The 24,701-nt window shown below is 46.2% G+C and overlaps 1 protein-coding gene across 7 annotated transcripts in view; it reads left to right on the top strand.

Annotated features, from left to right (window-relative positions):
* rnf41l (ring finger protein 41, like) overlaps positions 1-24,701 on the top strand; it is a 104,683-nt gene that overhangs the window by 12,156 nt on the left and 67,826 nt on the right. For 3 of the 7 annotated variants that reach the window (XM_068031584.1, XM_068031590.1, XM_068031589.1), the window contains exon 2: positions 13,308-13,382. The exons of 1 other annotated variant lie outside the window; for it this stretch is intronic. The gene's annotated coding sequence lies outside the window, so the exon portion shown is untranslated. Of the gene's footprint in view, positions 1-13,307; positions 13,383-21,247; positions 21,266-24,701 lie in introns of those variants that run through there. 3 more of the 7 variants (XM_068031585.1, XM_068031591.1, XM_068031592.1) reach the window with 3 other exon arrangements.

Genomic DNA, 24,701 nt, shown 5'->3' with positions numbered 1-24,701 from the left:
ACGCAACCGGGTGGTGACAATTCACCTCTATAACCTGCATGTTCCTGTCGTGGATGTACTCACCTTCCTCGCCAGGTACATTGATGTGGCCAGCAGCAGCACTGATGTCAAGGACCCATTTGGGATTTGGACCAGCAAGCGGCAGGTCAAGGTGACCTTGAAGGTCGATGCCATCGGAGCCATCATCCATCCTCCCTCCAGCTTCGCTGTTGGGGGAAGTTGAGGCTTCTTGGTCTATGCGGGGCAGCCTAGAGTTTGTCACACCTGTGGCAAATCTGGTCACATGGCAGCCAACTGCAGCACAGTCGTTTGCAAGATCTGCAAGAAGGAAGGCCATCAGACCAAGGACTGTAAACAGAGTAAGTGCTGCAACTTGTGCAGTGAGGCAGGCCACCTCTACAAAACCTGCCCCAAACGCTGCCTCAGTTATGCTCAGGCGGCAAGGTCCAAGGAAAGGCCGGGAGAAGGAACAGTGAATGCGTCTGGTGCTGGGACGAAGACAAGCAACCCTCTCTGCAGCGAGGAAAGTTTACGTGAGGAGGAGAAGACACGGGAGGCAGCTGCAACTGGCGACCCAGCACCTACCCTGTGCTCGGAAACCCCTCCTCTACAAACAGAATCAATGGAGGAGGTGGCAGCAGATGGACAAACTGATCAGTGGCAAGTGGTACAAAGGAAAACTACAAAGAAATAAATCTCCAAAAAAGCAACAGGCCACGACCCAAACCAGTGGCAAAAGGAGGCTACCGTCTGAGACAGACTGCGTCAGCTCCTCCTCATTGGACGAGGAAGGGCCAGACGACGGCACCTGCAAAAGAAGCTGCAGCACTCGAGGGAGCTGGAAGATAAAGCCCCCCCAGCTCCGGGGCACTGGAAGCTTTGATGAGCCCAGCGTGCCCCAAACCCAAAGTGCTGAACCCCGCAACGTGCCCAATGCACCCCAGCTCCAAGGCTCCGAGAGCAAAGAAGCGCCTGGTGCACTCCAGCTCTGGGAAGCTGGGAGCAGTGATGTCTTCGAGGAGGAACAGAGGGGAAAGCCACCAACAGCAGAGGACAGCCCAAGCCTTGCTACCTACAAGACCCCCCCCCTGAACGTTGAGGAACTCAAAAAGGATTACAAAGATTGGAGAACTGTGAAACTCCTCTTTGAGTCTCCGGTGCACTGGTGGGAGGCGATCAAGGAGAACATCAAGAGGTTCTTTATATTCAAAGGTGTTCAGAGGGCAAGAGAGAGACATAGGGAAGTGGCCCGACTCCAGAAAAGAATGCAAAATCTGCTCCGGCTGCAGTCAATTGGGGTCGAGGTCAAGGAGGATCTCTAAGAGTTGAAGAGCCAGCAGGCCTCGCTCTTTGCCACAGAGGCCTCCAAGATCACCTTCCGGTCCAGCGTCTGCTCCGTTGAGCAGGATGAGACGTGCTCGCGTTACTTCTTCCAAAGGGTACACACAGAGAGCTCTGTGATCAGCTGCCTGAAGGAAGAGGATGGCTCGGTAATGTCTTCGCAGTCTGACATACTAAGGATCAGCAAATCCTTTTGTGCTGGGCTGTACGTCGTGAAGCCCACGACAGCATGGCTTCCCAGTCCTTCCTATCATCTATCACGGAGTTCTTAGCATGAGGGAGAGACTGGACAAACCACTAACTCTGGATGAGCTGACAAACACCATCAGGTCCTTCGAGACGAGTAAAACTCCCGGCTTACTAGTTGAGTTGTATTCGGCTCTGTGGGACTGGATCGGCCCAGACCTGCAGGAAGTCGGCTTCTGGCCGACAGCATGTCAGAATCCATGAGGAAAGACAACATCACCCTCATCTACAAGCGGAAGGGGGGGAGGACAGAAATCAGAAATTGGCAGCCCATCTCGCTGCTTAATGTTGACCACAAGATTCTGCCCAAAGTCATCGCCAGTCGGGTCAAGTCTGCTCTGGAGTTGGTGATTCACCCTGACCAGACCTGCTCTGTACCCGGCAGGAAGATCTCTGATAGGCGATCGTATCCCTGAGTAGCGCGAGACTATGTACGGGACAGGAGGGTGGACGCCTGCCTCATCAGCTTGGACCAGGAGAAGGCTTTTGACAGGATATCGCACACCTACATAATGGACGTGCTCTCCAAAATGGGGTTTGGGGAGGGAATCTGCAATTGGATCAAACTGCTCTACACAAACATCAGTAGCGCAATCTCAATCAATGGATGGGAATCAGAAAGTTTCCCAAACCAATCTGAAGTCAGACAGGGCTGGCCTCTCTCCCGTCTTGTTTGTTTGCTGTAGCGGACCTTTTGCTGAGTCCATTAGGAAGGATGCGGGCATAAGAGGAGTGACAGTCCCAGGCAGTGGAGGCATTCAGGTTAAAGCCTTCCTCTACATGGATGACGTTGCCGTCTTCTGCTCAGATCCGCTGTCTGTTCGCAGACTGATGAACATCTGCAACCAGTTCAAACTGGCCTCGGGAGCCAAAGTTAACCACAGCAAGATTGAGGCCATGTTACATAGAAACGTAGAAAATAGGAGCAGGAGTAGGCCATTCGGCCCTTTGAGCCTGCTCCGCCATTCTTTATGATCATGGCTGATCATCCAACTCAGTAACCTGTTCCCGCTTTCTCTCCATACCATTTGATCCTTTTATACCCAAGAGCAATATCTAACTCCTTCTTGAAAACATACAATGTTTTGGCCTCAACTGCTTTCTATGGTAGCGAATTCCACAGGCTCACCACTCTCTGGGTGAAGAAATTTCTCCTCATCTCAGTCCTGAAAGGTTTACCCTGTATCCTTAGACTATGTTCTTTGGGAACTGGGCCAACCGATCCTTTGTCCCCTTCACCGTCCGGTCAGACTACCTGAAGGTGCTGGGGATATGGTTCAGAAGGGCCTGGGTGTGTGCCAAAACCTGGAAGGAGCGAGTAGCCAGAGTACACCATAAACTGAGCATGTGGGAGCAGAGATCGCTCTCCATTGTGGGTAAGAACCTGGTTATCAGGTGCGAGGCGCTCACATGGTGCAGGTCTGGCCCATACCCCACTCTTGCGCTTTGGCAGTCATTCGAGCCATTTTCCGCTTTATCTGGAGATCCAAAACGGACCAGGTCTGGAGGGGCATGATGTTCAAATCCCTGGATAAAGGCGGTAAAAATGTACCCAACATCATCCTCCTCCTGATGACCACCTTCGTGTGTGGCTGCATCAAGCTGTGCGTAGAGCCCCAGTACGCAAACACCAAGTGGCACTACGTACTGAGGTTCTATCTGTCCCCGGTGTTGCGAAGGATAGGTCTGGTCACATTGCCGTGTAACGCTCCATCCAATTGGACCTTGCCATGCTACCTATCCTTCGTCGGAAAGTTTCTGTGTGAAAAATACGTTCGACCACCAATCCATCAGGCAGTGGTCTGCACAGAATGACCTCAAGGCCCTACAGGAAAAGGAGATGGTGGATCCTGTCGGATGGTTCCCCGAGCAGACTGCCAAAGTCATTTGGTAGAATGCCTCATTGTCAGAACTTCCAAACAAGCACCAAGATGTAGCTTGACTGGTGGTGAGAAGGGCCCTCCCCGTCAGATCCTTCCTGCACGCCTGGAGTCTTGCCCCTGCCGCACGCTGCCCTCGAGGTGGCTGTCGTGGGCCAGAGACAGTTGCCCATCTCCTTCTGGAATGTGTCTTTGCAAAGCAGGTGTGGAAAGAGATGCAGTGGTTTTTGTCGAGGTTCATCCCAAGCAGCTCTGTAATACAAGAGTCTGTGCTCTACGGGCTGTTCCCAGGGATGCACACCGAGATAAACATCAACTGCTGCTGGAGGACTATCAACTTGGTGAAAGACGCTCTTTGGTCTGCCCAAAACTTGCTGGTCTTCCAGCGCAAAGAGTTGTCCACGACCGAGTGTTGCAGGCTGGCACATTCCAAGGTCCAGGACTACGTGCTGAGGGACGCACTCAAGCATTGAGTAGCTGCAAAGGCTCAATGGGGAAAGACCACTGTGTAAGATCTTCCCACCAAAGTGAACTGAGGGGCTGGACCCATGGGAAACCCCTCTGGGTGTATACACCAAATATGGATTTTCTGTAAAATGTACATGGCATGTAAAATGGAATGGAAGGGTCGTGAGGCAACTCACTCCTGTATTGAAGAAAACTGATTTCCTTTGCACTTTTTGGAATGTCAACTTGGTGCTGTTTTGAACTGTGTTGTAATGTATTTTTTACAGATTTTTATGAATAAAGTATATTTTTGGGGGGAAAAAAATTGCCAACTTTTTGGAAGGCACTTCACCTGTCTCGCACTTAATTTCAGCTGCGTTTTCCTGCTGCCAGCCTTCACTACAGCTTGGGAGCAGCTTTTGCAGCTCTGATGAGGGACAAGGGGAGATGCAACAGCACGAGTAGGAGCAATGCCAGCACCAGAGTCTTCTCAGCTGCATGCCTTTCCATGGGGCAGAGAGAATGGACACTGAGATTTAGCTGGAAGAAGGTGAAATCCCCAACACGGTCTACAGGCAGAGGATCAGCCCTCTTGATATGTCTGAGCACCAGTGTCTCAGGGGGCTCAGGCTCTCAGCAGGTTGCTGCTGACGTCTGCAGCCTCCTGGAACAACACATCCTTTCTAGTGGACCAGGGGGCATACATTGCAAGTGGCCAACAATGTGCCTGTCCCTGGAGGGCTGCCCCCACCCCCGGTTGCTGCTTCTTGACAAGTTGTGTGTGCTCTCTTCTGCAAAGAGAGAAAGGCAGAGAGGTACGAGTGTTCATAATGGTTTGTATAGAGAGGATGGAAGGACTGTGAGGCATAGATGCGAGAGGGCAATATGATGAGGGTGAGTGAGAGCGTTGGCTGTTCAGATAGGGATATGAGGTGATGGGAGAGGGAGAAGTGAGTGAAGCTATAAGGTGTGTTGTCCTGAGGAGTGCTGTGCAGGAGAATGCTGGGGAAGGCAGAGTGTGGGGCTTGGTACCTGAGTGTTATGCCACTCACCTTTCCTGCCCTCCTGAGGTTCTAGATCCTTCAGGTGCACGATCTCCAGGTTGAAGGGACCATATTTCCGCTGCTGACTTCCTTCCGCTTCCATCCACACCCACGGTTGTCCTCTTCCTCCTGTCCTTGGGAGAGCTCACTTCAGTGCAGCCCCTCAGATCCCACAGCAAGACCTCCAGGTAGGAGTGAGAGACAGGGGGAGCAGCCTTCCCAGCTCTCCTGTACATTCCTGTGGTTACTGCAGTCTCAAAAATCCAAGTGCTAGTGAGCCCTTGTAACCCATATTGTGGTTCCTTTAATGGGTGCATAATCCCACCTGCCCTCCCTGGTTGGTAAGGGAACCAGGAGGCGGGATGCTAATGCCATGGCTGACCTGCAAATGGTCTACCATTCTGGCAAGGACTAAATCCACAAAATTCTGCTCTATATCACTGCTAGTGGCTTCCTCTTTCATACTCCCATAGTCACTTCTGTTATGCCCCTTCCTGGACTTCTTTCTCTTCCTCTTATACATTCTACTCCTCTGTGACATCATCTGGAACAGGGTTGTCCAACATATGGCCTGCGGGCCAGGATCCAGCCCGTCAAAGGTTTGCGTCCGGTGTAAACTGTACCCAGGCCGTTCCTCATCCGTACCATGGGGTCCATGACTGGAGATGAGAAATTTCCCATTGTCAGACCGGCTTTTAAATTATTGCACTGTCAGTATCACAGCTGATAGCTGCTGACATTGGGAACAGCCGTTTCCCAACAGACTCTGGGTTTTCTGGCAGCTTCTGACTTCTTGTTTTAAAAACAAAGCTCGCCGATAAACCCCGAATCTGTTGGGAAACGGCTGTTCCCAATGTCTGTACCTGTCAGTTGTGAAACTGGCAGTGATCTTTTTTAAACGAACTGATCAACCATCTGCTGAGCGTTCCGCTCTCTGCAACTGTGTGAGAGAGGGAGAAGGGGAGAGATGTGGGGGAAACAGAGAGAGGGAGGGGGGAACAGAGAGCAAGGGAGGGGGAAAAAGAGGGGGACAAAGTGAGGGAGGGGGCAGAGAAGGAGACAGACAGGGGGTTGGGGAGAGAGCAACAGAGAGGTGAGAGAGAGAGTCATAAGTCATTTACTTACGGCACAGAAGGAGACCATTCGGCCCATCAAATCCATGCTGGCTCTCCACAGAGCTATACGGTCAGTCCCACTCCCAGGCTCGATCCCTGTAGCCCTGCAAGTCTATTCTGTCAGGTGGCCATCCAACTTCCTCTTGAAGTCATTTACCGTCTCCACTTCCACCACCCTTGTTGGCAGCGTGTTCCAGATCATTACCACTCGCTGCATAAAAAAGTGCTTCCTCATATTCCCCCTGCATCTTTTGCACTAAACTTTCAATCTGTGCCCCCTAGTCCCAGAGGGGTGGGGGGGTGGCGGCAGGGAGAGAGAGAAGAGAGACAGACATACACACACACAATGCGGGGAGAGGGTGGAGAGAGGTCAGGGTCTCTCCTGACAGATGGAAATCTATCCAGAATACTCTGCATTGCTACATCAAGTGTGCGAGCAGAGATTGACTACTTATGCAAGCAAAAACAATGCCAGGTATATCACTAAATCAGTTTTCAATATAATGACGAGTAAGTAAGTCAATAAATTAGTCTTCTCATTTAAAGCTTCTTCACAAAAATGCACATTTGTTGTTGCTTTTATTAGTAAGATAAATTTTTAATGCCTTTATCTTTTGAAATTTGCTTGCTGGATCCCCAGGCCGAGCAAAAATCGTAATGCGGCCCTCCATCCAAAAAAGTTAGACAGCCCTGATCTAGAAGCAGGTAAACCAATGATGATTGCTCCTTTGACCCCATGGCTGTTGCACTCCAATAGCCAGGGACATAGATTTAAAGTAATTGGTAGAAGGATCAGAGGGGAGTTGAAGAGAAATATTTTCACCTAGTGGAGGTTTGGAACTCATTGCTTGCAAGAGTTGTAGAGGCAGAAAGGCTCACTGCATTTAAAACGTGCTTCGATATTTATTTAAGATACCATAACTTACAGGGCTATAGACCACGGGCTGGAAAGTGGGATTAGGCTGGCCAGCTATTTTATGGTCGGCACAGATATGAGGGCCAAGTGGCCTCCTCAGTGCCATTAATTTTCTATGTTTCTGTGTTTTCTATATTTCTGTGTCAGCTCTGTCACTGAAACCCTAATCCATAGTTTTATTAGCTTGCAGTTGGACGACTCCAACTAAAGCAACTTATATTTGTACAGCGCCTTTAATGTAATAAAACATCGCAAGGTTCTTCACAGGAACATTATAAAACAAAATATGACAGAGTCACAAAAGGAGATATTCGGTCAGATGGTCAAAAGCTTGGTTGAAGAGGTAGGTTTTAAGGAAAGCGAGGAGGAGAGGTGATGGGAGGGGATTCCAGAGCTTAGGCAATTGAAGGCTTAATCAACAGTGGTGGAACGACTAAAATCAGGGATGCACAAGAGGCCAGAATTAGAGGAGCACAGATATCTTGGAGGGTTGTGGAGTTGGAGGAGACTAGAGATAGGGAGAGGTGAGGCCATGGAGGGATTTGAAAACAAGGATGAATATTTTAAAATTAAGGCATTGCTTGACTGGGAGCAAATGTAGGTCAGCAAGCACAAGGCTGATGAGAGAAGGGGACTTTGTGCAAGTTAAGCCATGGGGAGCAGAGTTTTGGATGACCAAGTTTATGGAGGGTAGAATGTGGAAAGACAGCCCGGACTGCATTGGAATAGTCCAGTCTAGAGGTGACAAAGGTATGGATGAGGATTTCAGCAGCAGGTGAGCTGACACGGGCGAATTTGTGTGATGTTATAGTGGTGGAAATAAGTGGTCTTAATGATGTCACGAATATGAGGTTGGAAGTTCATCTTGGGGTCAAATATGACACCAAGGTTGCGAACAGACTGGCTTAATCTTAGAATGTTGCCAGGGAGAGGATGGAGTTGGTAGTTAGAGAAAGGAGTTTGGACCAGGGACTGAAAACAATGACTTTAATCTTTCCAATGTTGAATTGGAGGAAATTTCTGCTCGTCCAGTACTGGATTTCAGATAAGTAGTCTGATAATTTAGCAGCATAGGAGGAGGCGAAAGAAATGGTGGTGGGGTGGAGCTGAGTGTCATCAGCATACGTGTTAAAACTAACGCTTTCAGATGATGCCACTGAGGGGCAGTGTGTAGATGAGAAATAGAAAGAGGCCAAGGATAGACCCTTGGGGGACACCAGAGGTAACAACATGGGAACAGGAAGAGAAGCCATTGCAAGTGATTCTCCGGCTACTGTTGGATAAGAATGGAACCAGGTGAGAGCCTTGCCACCCAGCTGGACAACAGTGATGTATTTCTTCCCAGCTTCACCACTTGCACTCCTCAAAAGTGATTAAGTCACCCAGAGTGCCACCCATCTGTTCTCATCCAAACAAAGGCCTGCCTCCCAAGCTTTACTGACTTCCCATGCCTTGCAGACTCGACTTTAAGATACTCATCCTCACCTTTAAGTTCCTCCGCAGTCCTGACCCTTACTACATCTGATGCTCACCAGCTGTACGTACTCATGATGATCTACTTCTCATTCCCCACATCCACCATGGAAAACTGCTCTTTCAGCTGCTATTTTTAACACTTTGTTGCTCTCTCCCTCAACATCTTTACCTTGCGATCTCCCTTTCTGCCTTAACAAACCTCCTTAAAACCCATTCTCGTAAATGATTGTTTTGCCCCTCCTAATCCTCTTGCTGTCTTACCTTGCACTTGGTGTTCTTTTCTATCCACCACCCTGCTTGCATCCTAAGTACACTTTCCAATATATTTTTCTCTCTCCCAATTTTTTTCACTTCACCCATCCTGAATGCTGCTATGGTGGATGACAGTGACCCTCTGCTAACTCGCTTAGATGGCTACTATTCATGTGTGAACCTAACATGTCATCAAGCTTTTGAATCATCACAGTTTAGTCCAAGACTATCCTCTTCACCCATGTACTTCAGCAGACATTACTTGATAGGAAATCATAAGTAGGAAACTTGGCTGTATGTTGTCTTTACCGTAATGCAAGAATGCACAAGCCATTTCTAACATCTCCACTGCAGTTAAAGCCAACAAATTGTCTTACATTTGTTCTCATTGCCAAAATTAAAAGTATTAAGTAACCTAGCAATCGTGGGAGCTTTTTAGCCTGTTCTAACTTCATCATTCCCTCTTGATCTGAGTTCTTCTTCTCCCTCCCAGTGCTTTCCCCAACTGTGACCATTCGAGTATTGAAGCCAGTCTGGCTTCATTTCTCCATGGGAAGTCAGAGGAGACAAAAGTGGAGAAAAAACGAAAAAGTGTAGGAGTAGTCTAAAGAGACTGAGACCTAGAGAAGAGGAAATGTATGGAAAGAGGCAGAAAGAGAAAAGCCAGAGATATTCTCAAGGGCAATTAGAGTTGGGCAATAAATGCTGGACCTTGCCAGCAACGCTCACATCTCAAGAACAGATATAAAAAATACAGAGAGGGTGATGAGAAAAAAATGCACAATAAGCTGCAAACACTCAATTTCTAACCCTGCAGATATCCTTCAGTGCTTGCAAATGGGCTGGAAAAGACCAGCTGGACCATCAAGTCTGCCCCACGCTCATGATGGCTGAAGCACCATGACTAGACACTTCCTACCTCTCTCGTACATCTATGTAATCTCCTTGGACAGGCAACAAAAATAGAGAAAAACAGGCTGAGTTGGCTGTGCCCTCAGCATTTTCCTCCTTTTCAAACCAGTCCTGAGGACATAGCACACTCCAGCTTTGCTCAGATTAAGAATTAACTTGATTTATTTGCAGTGGTTAAAAACATGAGATACTAAACTTTTGGTGTATTGATGGCAGTAAACAATTTGATACCTGGAATAGGAGAGTTGTCTTATGAGAAAAGGTTGGACAGGTTAGGCTTGTATCAGCTGGAGTTTAGAAGAGTAAGAGGCGACTTGATTGAAACATATAAGATCCTGAGGGGTCTTGACAGGGTGGATGTGGAAAGGATATTTCCTCTTGTGGGAGAATCTAAAACTAGGGGTCACTATTTAAAAATAAGTGGTCACCCATTTAAGACAGAGATGAGGAGAAATTTTTTCTCTCAGAAGGTCATGAGTCTTTGCATCTCTCTTCCTCAGAAGGCAGTGGAAGCAGAGTCTTTGAATATTTTTAAGGCAGAGGCAGATAGATTCTTGATAAGCAAGGGGGTGGAAGGTTGTCAGGGGTAGATGGAAATGTAGAGTTGAGGTAACAATCAGATGAGCCATGATGTTATTGAATGGCGGAGCAGGCTCAAGCGGCCAAGTGGCCTTCCCGTGCTCTTAATTCGTATGTTCTTATCTTTCTGAAGTTACACTCTGCCAAAGCAGCAATAAATGGTTTGCCTGTTTCACTTTCTCTAACTCAAGCTCCTAGTTCCATTCCAACCAGGATTACTCTGGTTTCCTCACACTGTTATGGTTCAATCATTGAGTCCCACACGGAAAAGGCTTATTTTTCTCTCCCCCCGCCCCCCCCCCCCAACACCCTAGTCCACTCCTTCACACCTGACATCTCATCCCCTTCCCGTGGCACCTTCCTTTGCAATCGCAGGATGTGTAACACCTGCACTTTTTACCTCCTCTCTCCTCACCATCGAAGGCCCCAAACACTCCTTTCAGGTGAAGCAGCGATTTTGTTGTACTACTTTCAATTTAATATACTGTGTTCACCGCTCACTCCTGTACATTGGGGAGACCAAACGCAGGTTGGGTTACCACTTTGCCAAACACCTGTGCTTAGTCTGCAAGCATGACCCCGAGCTCCGGTTGCTTGCCATTTTAATTCACCACCTTGCTCTCGCACCCACATTTCTGTACTCAGCCTGTTGCAACCGTTCCAGCGAGCATCAACACAAGCTCGAGGAACAGCACCTCATCTTCCGATTAGGCATTTTACAGCCTTCTGGACTCAATGTTGAGTTCAACAATTTCAGACCATGACCTGGTCTTAAGCTTGTTTTTCATGTTTTTGCTTTTGGACGAAGCTGTTCATTATTCTGCCATTAACACTATCTCTGGACTAATGCTTTGTCTTTTAGTACAGCTATTACCACTCCCTTTTGTTCAATGACATCATTGTCATTTACTCTCTCCTGCCCTCTACCCTATCACAGGCCTTCCCTTTTGTTCTTCTCTACCATTACCTCCTTTCACTTGCTTAAAACCTATTACATTTCTAACCTTTGCCAGTTCTGATGAAAGGTCATTGACCTGAAATGTTAACTCTGTTCCTTTCTCCCCCAGTGCTGCCAGACCTGCTGAGTATTTCCAGCACTTTTTCTGTTTTTATTGCTTAATTTTCCTGTTTCACCTTGAATTTCCTATGCATAGATTTCCATTTGTAAGCAACAAAGCAAAATGGATTGGGGCTTCATTCTGCCATATTTTCACCCATTTTTGGTTTAGTCAGTTTTTTCTTTGTCACTTCTGAATGCTCAAATATGGGCAAGTGCAGTTAACTGAGGATATAATGATGGAGTAATGCCATACATCACATTTTCCATCATTGGTGCTTTGGCAGCACTGGATACCAATAGCACCAACATTCAACAGGCATCCAGCATTGCCAAGGGAGATAGAAAGGGTAAAAATATTAAATAGACTGTATTTACCTAAATATGCAGCACCATGGAATGGTAGTCCTACATCAGTAGATTTTGCCACATTCTGGATTGTTGAGGCTGCCTGTCCTTTTCAAGCTGCTGCTGGCCCCTGTCTCCTGAAACAATGGCAATCCCAGCCCCCTGAACCTGCCTCCAACAGTGGTGAGTTAGCAAATGCAGAGATCCACTGTACATTGGCAAATTAAATAGAAAATTCATCAGGATCAGTCTGGCAGGACCAAAGCCCAGTGTGCCACAATTTTGGCAGCAGTACTGCTGGAAAGAAAAATCCAGGGCAAATTAATTCTTGTTGGTGTCATGGCCTAAATGACTTAAAGATTCCAGAGCGAATAATCCACTAAACAATGTTGTTTACATGTCCGAAACAATGCTTTCCTGACTGAGTGACACATTTAAACATAGGACAGCTTCCAAAATGAGATGAACTGGCAACCATTTTAAGCCTTGGTTTACCTTAACTTTAGCTTTAAATTTATACAGAAATTATTCAAGTTTATTTATACAAAATGTTAGTCCTGTGCATATCTGTCCTTACAAAGTTTGAAGACCATGGAATTTGTCACACCAGTACGTTTAATTATTAGCTCATATTTTACTGGAATATGGTGTCTTGCAGTGTTCTCTTATAGACTTGTTGGCGCATGTTTAGGTTTTAACATTTTTTTGCCCACAAAGAAATATGAGTTGATAATTGCGATGTGGGGCCAACAGAGCAACTGAGACCTTGGTGAACAACAGGACAAACAGTATATCTCCTCAAAAATTAAATGATTGAGAAATAAACAGAGGAAGGACCGAAAAGGAGTGAATTAGAGTGGGTGAATTCAATGTCAAATCAGGTACAAAAAGAGTAATAGGGAAAGAAAGATTGGATTGTGCAACAGAAAGAAAAGACAAAGGAAAAGTGGGAAAACAATTTAAAATGAAAAATTTGACATTTTTAAAATCTCCAACACCAGTTGACAACCTGGGGAAATGAGGCTCCACACTTTTAATTGTTCGCTTTCTGAGCATGAGGGGTTGATTAGCAGTCATTTACAATTATCACATGTTGAAAGGGGACTTAGTGTTAGGCGCTAGACTTCACTTTCTATGGTGAATTTAATCGACAACATGCAAATGCAACTTCAAGAATATGACATGCAGATTAAGAATGAGATTCTGTTTTTGAGAAGCTAACAGCAGAATGGTATAAGTAGACCAGCAACTTGAAACAATTTGTAATTCATGAAGTATCTCTTCATCACCACAGTTTGCAAGTTGATTTGCATGTTAATAACACATACGTCATTCAACAAATTCTGGGTCAGTGCAGCTGTATGTGCATGTTGCAGAAGTCTCCTGCATAATAATCAAAATCTTGCAGTTAAATTATGCATAAATTTTGATATACAATTATCTTAAGGGTGGACTTTATGCAGGTTTTTATTGTGTAACTTTGGTTTAGTAATTTTTCTATTATCACATTATGATAGGATGTTAATTGTTTCAAATGAGGGATTCACAAAATTTGGAGAAAATAAAGGGAAGCTATCCATGCCAGTGGTGTTCTACGAAGTTCCACATTGGGAAATGTAAACTGAACTGTAAGCTGAACAACCAGATGTAGCTTTGGAAACATGATAACTGACCTTTTCTGTCTTTGAATTGAAGGTTGGACCAGATGAGCTGTTGGACAATTTACACAGTACTGAGGCAAATGTAGGAGAAAACCTTTTTATGTTCCCTGTAAGTGCATTAAAATACAAGTATTTTTTCAATGATTATATTATCAAATTGAAACTGTTACCAAAGCTAAAACGGGTCAAATGAATTTCCATTTCAGGAATAAGTATTTTTTCTGGTATATTCATCAGCATACTGTAGTAAAGCTGTATTATAGGACTGAAATGAAAATATAATTAAGATTGGAATGATTTTGTTTTAGTTAACATGTGGAAACATTGTTTATAATACACATGGTCAACTTTGGAGAAGTCCCCTGCTCTTTAAATAGTGACGTGGGATCTTTGCATCCACTTAGATAAAAGACATGTAACACTCCTCAGAACTGCACTGAAGTATCAGACTAGATTACGTCCTTAGAGTCAGCTGTGGTTCATTTGGGAGCACTCTTATGTCTGAGTCACAAGGTTTTGGGTTCAATTCCCACTCCAGAGACTCGAGCACAAAAATCTAGGCTGGCACTCCAATGAGGAAGTGCTGTACTTTTGGAGGTGTCATTTTTGTGATGTTAAGAAAACCCATCTGGTTCACTGATGTCCTTCAGGGGAGGAAATCTGCTGTGCTGTCCCGGTCAGACCTACATGTGACTCTAGACCTACTGTAATGTGGTTAACTCTGAAATGGCCTAGCAAGTCACTCAGTTATATCAAACTGCTACAGAAAATTAAGTAAGAATGCAACCAGACGGACCACCAAGCATTGGCCCAGGCACTAGAATAACAAAGGCACACTCTGCCCAGTCGACCCAGCAAATTCCTCATCCTGCTCACGAACATTGAGGATTTGTGTCCAAGTTGGGAGAGCTGATGCCACAGACTAGTCAAGCAACAGCCTGACATAGTCATACTCACTGAGTCATACTCATTGAATCATATCTTGCAGCCAATATTCCAGACTCCCCCATCAGCATCCCTGGGTATGTGCTGTCCCACCATCAGGACAGGCCCACCAGAGATGACGACACAATGGTATACAGTTGGAAGGGAGTGGCTCTGGGCATCCTCGACGTTGATTCTGGACTCCATGAAGTTTCATAGCATCAAGTCAAACACTGGCGAGGAAATCTGCTCATTACCTATTGCTGTCCCTCAGCCGATAAATCAGTGCTCCTCCATGTTGAACACCCCTTGGAAGAACATCAAGGGTAGCAAGGGCACAGAATGTATTCAGGTTGGGGGACTTCAGTGTCCGAGTGGACAGAGTTGGCCAACTCCTGCAGAAGATATCTGCTAGACTGGGCCTGTGCAGATGCAACTGTCCATGACAGGGTTAGTAGGAGTGACCACTGCGCAGTCCTTGTGGGGACAAGTCTGATCTTCACACTGAGGACACACTTCATCGTGTAGTGTGGCACTACCGTTGTGCTAAATGGGATAGGTTTCGAACAGATCTAGCACCTCAAAACTGGGCATCCATGAGGTGCTGAGAGCCATTAGCTGTAGAATTTATTCAGCCACTATCTGTAACCTCATGGCTAGCAAATCTCTCACTCTACCATTACCATCAAGCCAGAGGACCTATCTTGATTCAATGAAGAGTGTAAGGGAGCAGGCCAGGAGCAGCACCAGGCATACCTAAAAGTGGGGTACCTTCAAAAGAGAACTGGATAACTATCTAAAGTGAAAAAATTTGCAAGGTTGTGGGGAAAAAGGCGGGGATGTCGGAGTAGGTGGGTTGCTCTTCCAGAGAGCCAGCTGAACACATTCAATGATTCTAAACTGGTGACAACATAAGACTTGTGTGCATGCTAAACAGTGGAAGCAGTATACTATAGACAGAACTAAGCCATCCCCCAACCAATGGGTCAGATCAAAGCTCTGCAGTCCTGCCACATGCAGTTGTGAATGGTGGTGGATAATTAAATAAGTAACCGGAGGATAGGGTAGGCGGTGGCGTAGTGGTATTATCACTGGACTAATAACCCAAAGACTCAGGGTAGTCCTCTGGGGACATGGTTTCGAATCCCACCACAGCAGAAGGTGGAATTTGAACTTAATAAAATCTGGAATTAAAAACTAGTCTAATGATGGCCATGAAACCATTGTCGATTGTTGTAAAAACCCATCTGGTTCACTAATGTCCTTTAGGGAAGGAAATCTGCTGTCCTTACCTCGACTGGTCTACATGTGACTCCAGACCCACAACAATGTGGTTAACTCTTACATGCCCTCTGAAATGGCCCAGCAAGCCACTCAGTTGTACCTAACCGCGACAAAGTCTATAAAAAGAAATGAAACCGGACGGACCACCCGGCATTGACCTAGGCACTGGAAACGACAACGGCAAACCCAGCCCTGTCGACCCTGCAAAGTCCTCCTTACTAACATCTGGGGGCTTGTGCCAAAGTTGGGAGAGCTGTCCCACAGACTAGTCAAGCAACAGCCTGACATAGTCATACTCACGGAATCATACCTGACAGACAATGTCCCAGACACAGCCATCACCATCCCTGGGTACGTCCTGTCCCACCGACAGGACAGACCCAGCAGAGGTGGTGGCACAGTGGTATACAGTAGGGAGGGAGTTGCCCTGATAGTCCTCAACATCGACTCCGGACCTCATGAAGTCTCATGGCATCAGGTCAAATATGGGCAAGGTAACCTCCTACTGATTACCACCTACTGCCCTCTCTCAGCTGATGACTCAGTACTCCTCCATGTTGAACACCACTTGGAGGAAGCACTGAGGGTGGCAAGGGTGCAGAATGTACTCTGGGTCAGGGACTTCAATGTCCATCACCAAGAGTGGCTCGGTAGCACCACTACTGACCGAGCTGGCCGAGTCCTAAAGGACATGGCTGCTCGACTGGGTCTGCGGCAGGTGGTGGGGGAACCAACACGAGGGAAGAACATACTCGACCTCGTCCTCACCAATCTGCCTGCCACGGATGCATCTGTCCATGACAGTATTGGTAGGAGTGACCACCGCACAGTCCTTGTGGAGACGAAGTCCCGCCTTCACATTGAGGATACCGTCCATCGTGTTGTGTGGCACTATCACTGTGCTGAATGGGATAGATTTCAAACGGATCTAGCAATGCAAAACTGGGCATCCATGAGGCGCTGTGGGCCATCAGCAGCAGCAGAATTGAACTCAACCACAATCTGTAACCTCATGGCCCGGCATATCCCCCACTCCACCATTACCATCAAGCCAGGAGACCAACCCTGGTTCAATGAAGAGTGCAGGAGGGCCTGCCAGGAGCAGCACCAGGCATACCTCGAAATGAGGTGTCAACCTGGTGAAGCTACAACCCAGGACTACATGCATGCCAAACTGCGTAAGCAGCATGCGATAGACAGAGCTAAGCGATCCCATAACCAACGGATCAGATCTAAGCTCTGCAGTCCTGCCGCATCCAGCCGTAAATGGTGGTGGACAATTAAACAACTAACTGGAGGAGGTGGCTCCACAAATATCCCCATCCTCAATGATGGGGGAGTCCAGCACATCAGTGCGAAAGATAAGGCAGAAGCATTTGCAACAATCTTCGGCCAGAAGTGCCAAGTTGATGATCCATCTCTGCCTCCTCCTGAAGTCCCCAGCATCACAGATGCCAAACTTCAGTCAATTCGATTCACTCCACGTGATATCAAGAAATGACTGAAGGCACTGGATACTGCAAAAGCTATGGGCCCTGACAATATTCCGGCAATAGTACTGAAGACCTGTACTCCAGAACTTGCCGCGCCCCTAGCCAAGCTGTTCCAGTACAGCTACAACACTGGCATCTACCCTGCAATGTGGAAAATTGCCCAGATATGTCCTGTACACAAAAAGCAGGACAAATCCAACCCGGCCAACTACCGCCCCATTAACCTACTCTCAATCATCAGTAAAGTGATGGAAGGTGTCATTAACAGTGCCATCAAGCGGCACTTGCTTAGCAACAACCTGCTCAGTGACGCTCAGTTTGGGTTCCGCCAGGGCCACTCAGCTCCTGACCTCATTACAGCCTTGGTTCAAACATGGACAAAAGAGCTGAACTCGAGGTGAGGTGAGAGTGACTGCCCTTGACATCAAGGCAGCATTTGACCGAGTATGGCATCAAGGAGCCCTAGCAAAACTGAGGTCAATGGGAATCGGGGGAAACCCTCCGCTGGCTGGAGTCATACCTAGCGCAAAAGAAGATGGTTGTGGTTGTTGGAGGTCAATCATCTGAGCTCCAGGACATCACTGCAGGAGTACCTCAGGGTAATGTCCTAGGCCCAACCATCTTCAGCTGCTTCATCAATGACCTTCCTTCAGTCATAAGGTCAGAAGTGGGGATGTTCGCTGATGATTGCACAATGTTCAGCACCATTCGCAACTCCTCAGATACTGAAGCAGTCAGTATAGAAATGCAGCAAGACCTGGACAGTATCCAGGCTTGGGCTGATAAGTGGCAAGTAACATTCGCGCCACACAAGTGCCAGGCAATGACCATCTCCAACAAGAGAGAATCTAACCATCTCCCCTTGACATTCTACAGCATTACCATCGCTGAATCCCCCAATATCAATATCCTAGGGGCTACCATTGACCGAAAACTGAACTGGAGTAGCCATATAAATACCGTGGCTACAAGAGCAGGTCAGAGGCTAGGAATCTTGAGGCGAGTAACTCACCTCCTGACTTCCCAAAGCCTGTCCACAATCTACAAGGCACAAGTCAGGAGTGTGATGGAATACTCTCCACTTGCCTGGATTGGTGCAGCTCCAACAACACTCAAGAAGCTCGACACCATCCAGGACAAAGCAGCCCACTTGATTGGCACCCCATCTACAAACATTCACTCCCTCCACCACCGACGCACAGTGGCAGCAGTGTGTACCATCTACAAAATGCACTGCAGCAATGCACCAAGGCTCCTTCGACAGCACCTTCCAAACCCACGACCTTTACCAACTAGAAGGACAAGTACAGCAAATACATGGGAACACCACCACCTGCAAGTTCCCCTCCAAGTCACACATCATCCTGACTTGGAACTATATCGCCGTTCCTTCACTGTCGCTGGGTCAAAATCCTGGAACTCCCTTCCTAACAGCACTGTGGGTGTACCCACCCCACATGGCCTGCAGCGGTTCAAGAAGGCAGCTCACCACCATCTTCTCAAGGGCAATTAGGGATGGGCAATAAATGTTGGCCTGGCCAGCGACGCCCACATCCCGTGAATGAATAAAAAAAAAAGGAGGAGGCTCCACAAACATCCCCAACCTCAATGATGGGAGAGCACGACACATTGATGCAAAAGACAAGGCTGAAACTTTTGCAATCATCTTCAACCAGGAGTGCCAACTGGGTGATCCACCTCATCCCCCTCCTGAGTTCCTCAGAATCTCTCAACCAATTTGGGTCACTCCACGTGATATCAAGAAATTGCTGAAGGCACTGGATACTGCATTCTGGCTGTAATACTGAAGACTTGTACTCCAGAACTAGCCGTGCTCCTAGCTAAGCTGTTGCAGTACAGTTAGAATACTAGCATCTTTTCGGCAATGTGGAAAACTGTTCCAAGTATGTCCTGTCCATAAAATGCAGGATAAATCCAATCCAGCCAATTACTGCCCCATCAGTCTACTCTCAATCATCAGCACAGCAATGGAAGCTATTGTTGACAGTCAACAATGAGCTATCAAGCTGCACTTACTCAGCCGTAACCTGCTTACTGATTCTTAGTTTGGGTACCGCCAGATCCATTTGGCTCCAGACCTGATTACAACCTTTGACCAAACATGGACAAAAGAGCTGAATTCCAGAGGTGAGGTGAGAGTGACTGCTCTTAACATGAAAACAGCATTTGGTCAAGTGTGGCATCAAGGAGCCCTAGCAAAATTGAAGTCAGTGGGAATCAGGGGGACACTATCCACTAGTTGGAGTCATATCTAGCACAAAGGAAGATGGTTGTGGTTGTTGGAGGCCAATCATCTCAGTCCCAGGACAGCGCAGCATAGTACCTCAGGGTAATGACCTAGGCCAAAACATCTTCAGCTGCTTCCATCAATGATCTTCCCTCCAATATATAGTCAGAAGTGGGGATTTTCACTGATTGCACAGTGTTCAGTACCATTCACAACTTCTCAGATACTGAAGCAGTCCTTGCCCACTTTCTGCAAGACCTGGACAACTTTCAGACTTGGGCTGATAAGTGGGAAGTAACTTCACATGATGCAAGTGCCAGGCAATGGTCATCTCCAATAAGAGAGAATATAACCATCTCCCATTAATGTTCTACAGCATTACCATCACTGAATTCCCCCACCATCTATATCCTGGGGGTCACCAATGACCAGAAACTGAACTGGACCAGCCATATAAATGCTGTGGCTACAAGAGCAGGTCAGAGGCTGGGAATTCTGTGGCGAGTAACTCCCAAAGCCTGTCCACCATCTACAAGAAACAAGTCAAGAATGTGATGGAATACTCTCCGCTTGCCTGGATGAGTGCAGCTCCAACAACACTCAAGAAGCTCGACACCATCAAGGACAAAGCAGCCCATTTGATTGGCACCCCATCCACCACCTTCAACATTCACTCCCTCCACCAGTGCACAGTGGTAGCAGTGTGTACCATCTGCAAGATGCATTGTAGCAATTTGCCACGGCTCGTTTGACAGCATCTTCCAAACCTGTGACCTCTGCTACCTAGAACAGGGGTCGTCGACCCACATGTCGATCCCTAACATTTCATTTGTGGCTCCCAACCTTTATTGGTCAGTCCTCATTTTCATGAAAAGTCTAGAAATAATAAGTCTAGAGAATGTCAACTCAAAGAACTCGAGGGTGACACAATTTTCCTGTGTGAATAAAAGGTTAATAATTATAATGAACTTGGTGGCTTCAAATGATTTTTTTAACGAGAAACAACATTGTGGAGTTGGAGCAGCCAGTTAAATGCCGGAGGCCCAGGCCACTCCCAGGTGCCTGCCAGCCCCCTCTCTGTAGGCCTCGCCCCTGCCCACAGGGTTGAGCACAGCACCCACCAACTCAAGGCCGCCGCCATCATCCTCGGCCCGATCTGTTGCTGAGGCAAAGGTGCTCAGTGTCAGCGTGGCATCCTTCTCTGCTGTGCAAGATGATGACATTGGCACGTAACCATGTGTGATGCGATGGGAGGCAGCTGCCCAAGAGCGAGAGAGAGATCTGTCAATCAAAGGAGTCGTGAGCACTACATTTTTAGAATTTATTTTAAATGCAAAATCTGTAATTTTAAAATATAAACAGAAATGATCTATGAAAAAAACTGTAGATGCAGTAATCTCAAATAAAACTGTACAAAGGGGGGAAAAAACTGCAAATACCACAATGTGAAATAAAAAATAGAAATGTAAACCTGATATAAGGCAGCTGTCTGATGGTCAGGGTTCTCCTGCCAGTATTAGAGGCCGATGATATTCCCGACTATGGGTATAAAATGAGCAAAATGCTTGAATGTAACTTTTTTTTAAACATACAGTCTGCTGGATTTAAGGAGTGGGCCTGCTAGAGAGCCAGTGGGACCTTATAGGATTAGCAAATTCGAATGAGTTGTCTAAGTCCCTTGTAGCAGGAATGAATGGTACCTCGGGTAAGACCGCCTAGACTCCTAACTGACAAATTTAAAATTAAAATAAAATTATTTATTACAAATAACGATGAAAGGTTACTGACCTGAAACGTTAACTCTGCTTCTCTCTCCAGAAATGCTGTCAGACCTGCTGAGAATTTCCAACACTTCGTTTTATTTCATTTATTACAAAGTCCAATATAAAAACACAAGGACAAAAAAAAACATTCTTTCACTTTAAATTTGTTGTTGATGTTTTATTCCAAGTAGAAAATTGTTGTTTTGCTAATTTTAATCTTTTATGTCTTGCAGCTCCCAACTGTTTGTATTTTGATAATTTCTTGAAAAAGGCTCTTCAGGTAAAAAAGGTTGTTGACCCCTGACCTAGAAGAACAAGAGCAGCAGATGCATGGGAACACCAACACCTGCAAGTACCCCTCCAAGCCACACACCATCCTGACTTGGAACGATATTGCCGTTCCTTTTCTGTTGCTGGGTCAAAATCCTGTTAATCCCTTCCTAACGCACTCTGGGTATGCTTTCACCACATGGACTGCAGTGGTTCAAAACGATGACTCACCATCACCTTCTCAAGAGCAATAAGGGATGAACAATAAATGCTGGCCTTGCCAAATTATCAGTGATATTTTTAAACTTGAAACCTAATTAGTTAAATAAAACACAATAGAGATGGCAGGGCAGGTGATGTGTTGTAACTGCAGCATGTGGGAGCTGGTAGGCACTCGTGTGATTCACTGCAACTACATCTATAGTAAGTGTCTGCAGCTTGAGGAATGTCTGCTCAGAGTTGATGAGCTGGAGTCTGAACTTCGGACACTGCGACACATCAGGGAGGGGGAGAGTTACCTGGACGCTGTGTTTCAGGAGACAGTCACACCCCTTAGATTAACTACCTTGAATTCGGCCAGTGGTCAGGGACAGGAGGCTGTGACTATGAGTGAGGCAGGTAGAGGGATCCAGGAGGTAGTGCTGCAGGAGCTTCAGCCATTGTCCTTGTCCAACAGGTTTGAGATTCTTGCTCCCTGTGTGGACGAGAGCAGGGACTGTAGAGAAGATGAGCAAACTGACCACAGCAACATGGCACAGGGAGCCATTCAAGTGGGGGGAGAAGAGAGAAATGTAGTCGTAATCGGGGATAGTACAGTTAGGGGCATAGACACTTCTCTGTGGCCAGGATCGAGATTCCTGAAGGCCCTGTTGCCTACTTGGTGCCAGGGTTTGGGATATCTCATTTGGGCTGCAGAGGAACTTGGAGTGGGAGGGGAAAGATCCAGTTGTCGTCCACGTAGGTACCAACGATATAGGTAGAATGAGGTTAGAGGTTCTGCTGAGGGTATATGAGCAGCTCAGGGCTAAATTAAAAAGCAGAACCAAAAAGGTAATAATCTCCGGATTACTACCTGAGCCACGAGCAAATTGGCACAGGATCAATAAGATTGAAGAGGTAAATGCATGGCTCAAAGATTGGTGTGGGAGAAATGGGTTCGAACTCATGGGGCATTGGCATCAGTACTGGGGAAGGAGGGAGCTGTTCTGGTGGGACGGGCTCCACCTGAATCATGCTGGGACCAGAGACCTGGCGAATCACATAACTAGGGCTGTAGATAGGGCTTTAAACTAAATAGTTGGGGGGAGGGTTCAGTTGCGTGGAAAAACAGGAAGTTAATGGAGAAGGTAGGAGTGCAGGTTAGTGGTTAGGCTGATTGTTACTAAACTGCAAGAAGTATACTGGTTAAACCAGAAGAGAGAAATAATAAACAGGTGAATAAAGCATCAGTGCTCAGGGACAGGTTAGGGGGTATAGCCCAAATAAGAGTTCTATATACAAATGCACAGAGTGTAAGGAATAAACTAGATGAGCTGCAGGTGCAAATTCAAATGGAAAATTATGATGTGGTGGCCATTGCGGAGACATGGCTGCAGGACGGTCGGGACTGGGAACTAAATATACCTGGTTATAAAGTTTACAGGAGGGACAGGGAAAATGGCAGAGGGGGTGGAGTAGCCTTATTGATTAGAAATAATATCACCTCATTGGTAAGGGAGGATATAATGAGGGGAAAACATCCAGTTTATGGGTGGACTTGAGGAACAGGAAAGGATCTAAAACTATAATAGGTGTTGTGTATAGACCCCCTGGCAGCAGTTCTGAGGTGTTAGATTGTATAAATGCACAAATTAGGCAAGTGTGTAACAAAGGCAGAGTAGCATTAATGGGGGATTTTAACTTACACATAGATTGGGAGAGGCAGACTAGCACTTGTCAGAAAGGTAGAGAATTGCTGGAATGTGTTTGGGATAGTTTCCTACAGCAATATGTCCTAGATGTAACAAGGGGACAGGCAATATTAGATTTAGTTATGAGTAATGAGCCAATTTAATTAGTAGCCTAACTGTGCGTGAACATTTATCAAATAATGATCACAACATGATCAAATTCAAGGTAGCGTTTGAAAGTGAAAAGCACGAATCAGCTACTAGAATTTTAGACTTGGGTAAGGCTGACTTTACCGGGATGAGACAGAGACTGTTCATGGTAAACTGGGTAGATCTGTTAATGGGTCAAACGACTGAAGAACAGTGGAGAATATTTAAAGAAACATTTAACGAAATACAGAGCGAGTATATACCCCTAAGAGGAAAAAGCTCCACTTCACAGAAAAAACAGCCATGGACAACTAAAGAGATTAGGGATAGCATAAAACTAAAAGAAAGGGCTTACAAAAATGCAAAACGCAGCACAGATCTGGCCGAATGGGATTGATACAAAGACCAGCAAAGGATCACAAAGCAGCTTATAAGAGCTACTAAAAGAGATTATGAAAGGAAACTTGCAAGGGACATCAAAATCAAAAAGAAGAAATTTTATAGTTACATAAAGGGAAAGCGGGTGGTCAAGAGCAATGTAGGCTCACGAAAAGCTGAAAATGGAGATATTATCATTGATAATGGGGAAATGGCAGACATGTTGAATAATTACTTTGCCTCAGTATTTACAGCTGAAAAGGAGGATAACTTGCCGGAAGTCCAGAAAAAGTTAATAGCCGATAGGGGACAGGGACTTAATACAATTAACGTAAGTAAAGCATCAGTAACAAGGAAATTAATGGAACTAAAGAGTGAGAAATCCCCAGGACCTGACGGTTTCCATCCGAGGGTGTTCAAGGAAGTAGGCGAGCACATTGTAGATGTGCTATAGTCTTTCTAACTATAGTCTTTCAGAGTTCACTAGATTCAGGAGTGGTCCCTCTGGATTGGAAAGTTGCATATGTCACTCCACTTTTTAAGAAGGGTGAAAGGGGGAACCAAGGAAATTACGGACCAGTTAGCCTGACATCTGTGGTGGGCAAGTTGCTGGAGTCTATAATCAAGGATAGGGTGATTGAACACCTAGAAAATTTTCAGTTAATCAGGGACAGCCAGCATGGATTCATGACAGGAAGGTCATGCCTGAAAAATCTCATTGAATTTTTTGATGAAGTGGTTAAGGTAGTGGACAGGGGAATATCTATGGATGTTATTTATATGGACTTCCAGAAGGCATTTGATAAAGTCCCACATAAGAGATTGTTAACTAAGGTAGAAGCCCATGGATTTGAGGGCAAATTATTGACATGGTTAGGAAGTTGGTTGAGTGGTAGGCGACAGAGAGTGGGGATAATGGGTAAGTACTCCGATTGGCAGCATGTGACTAGTGGTGTCCCGCAGGGATCTGTGTTGGGGCCTCAATTATTCACATTATTCATTAACGACTTGGATGATGACATAGTAAGT

The sequence above is a fragment of the Heterodontus francisci genome, chromosome 5 (genome assembly GCF_036365525.1).
Source record: "Heterodontus francisci isolate sHetFra1 chromosome 5, sHetFra1.hap1, whole genome shotgun sequence".
In the NCBI taxonomy this organism is placed as follows: Eukaryota; Metazoa; Chordata; class Chondrichthyes; order Heterodontiformes; family Heterodontidae; genus Heterodontus; species Heterodontus francisci.
This window is presented reverse-complemented; position numbering and strand designations above follow the sequence as displayed.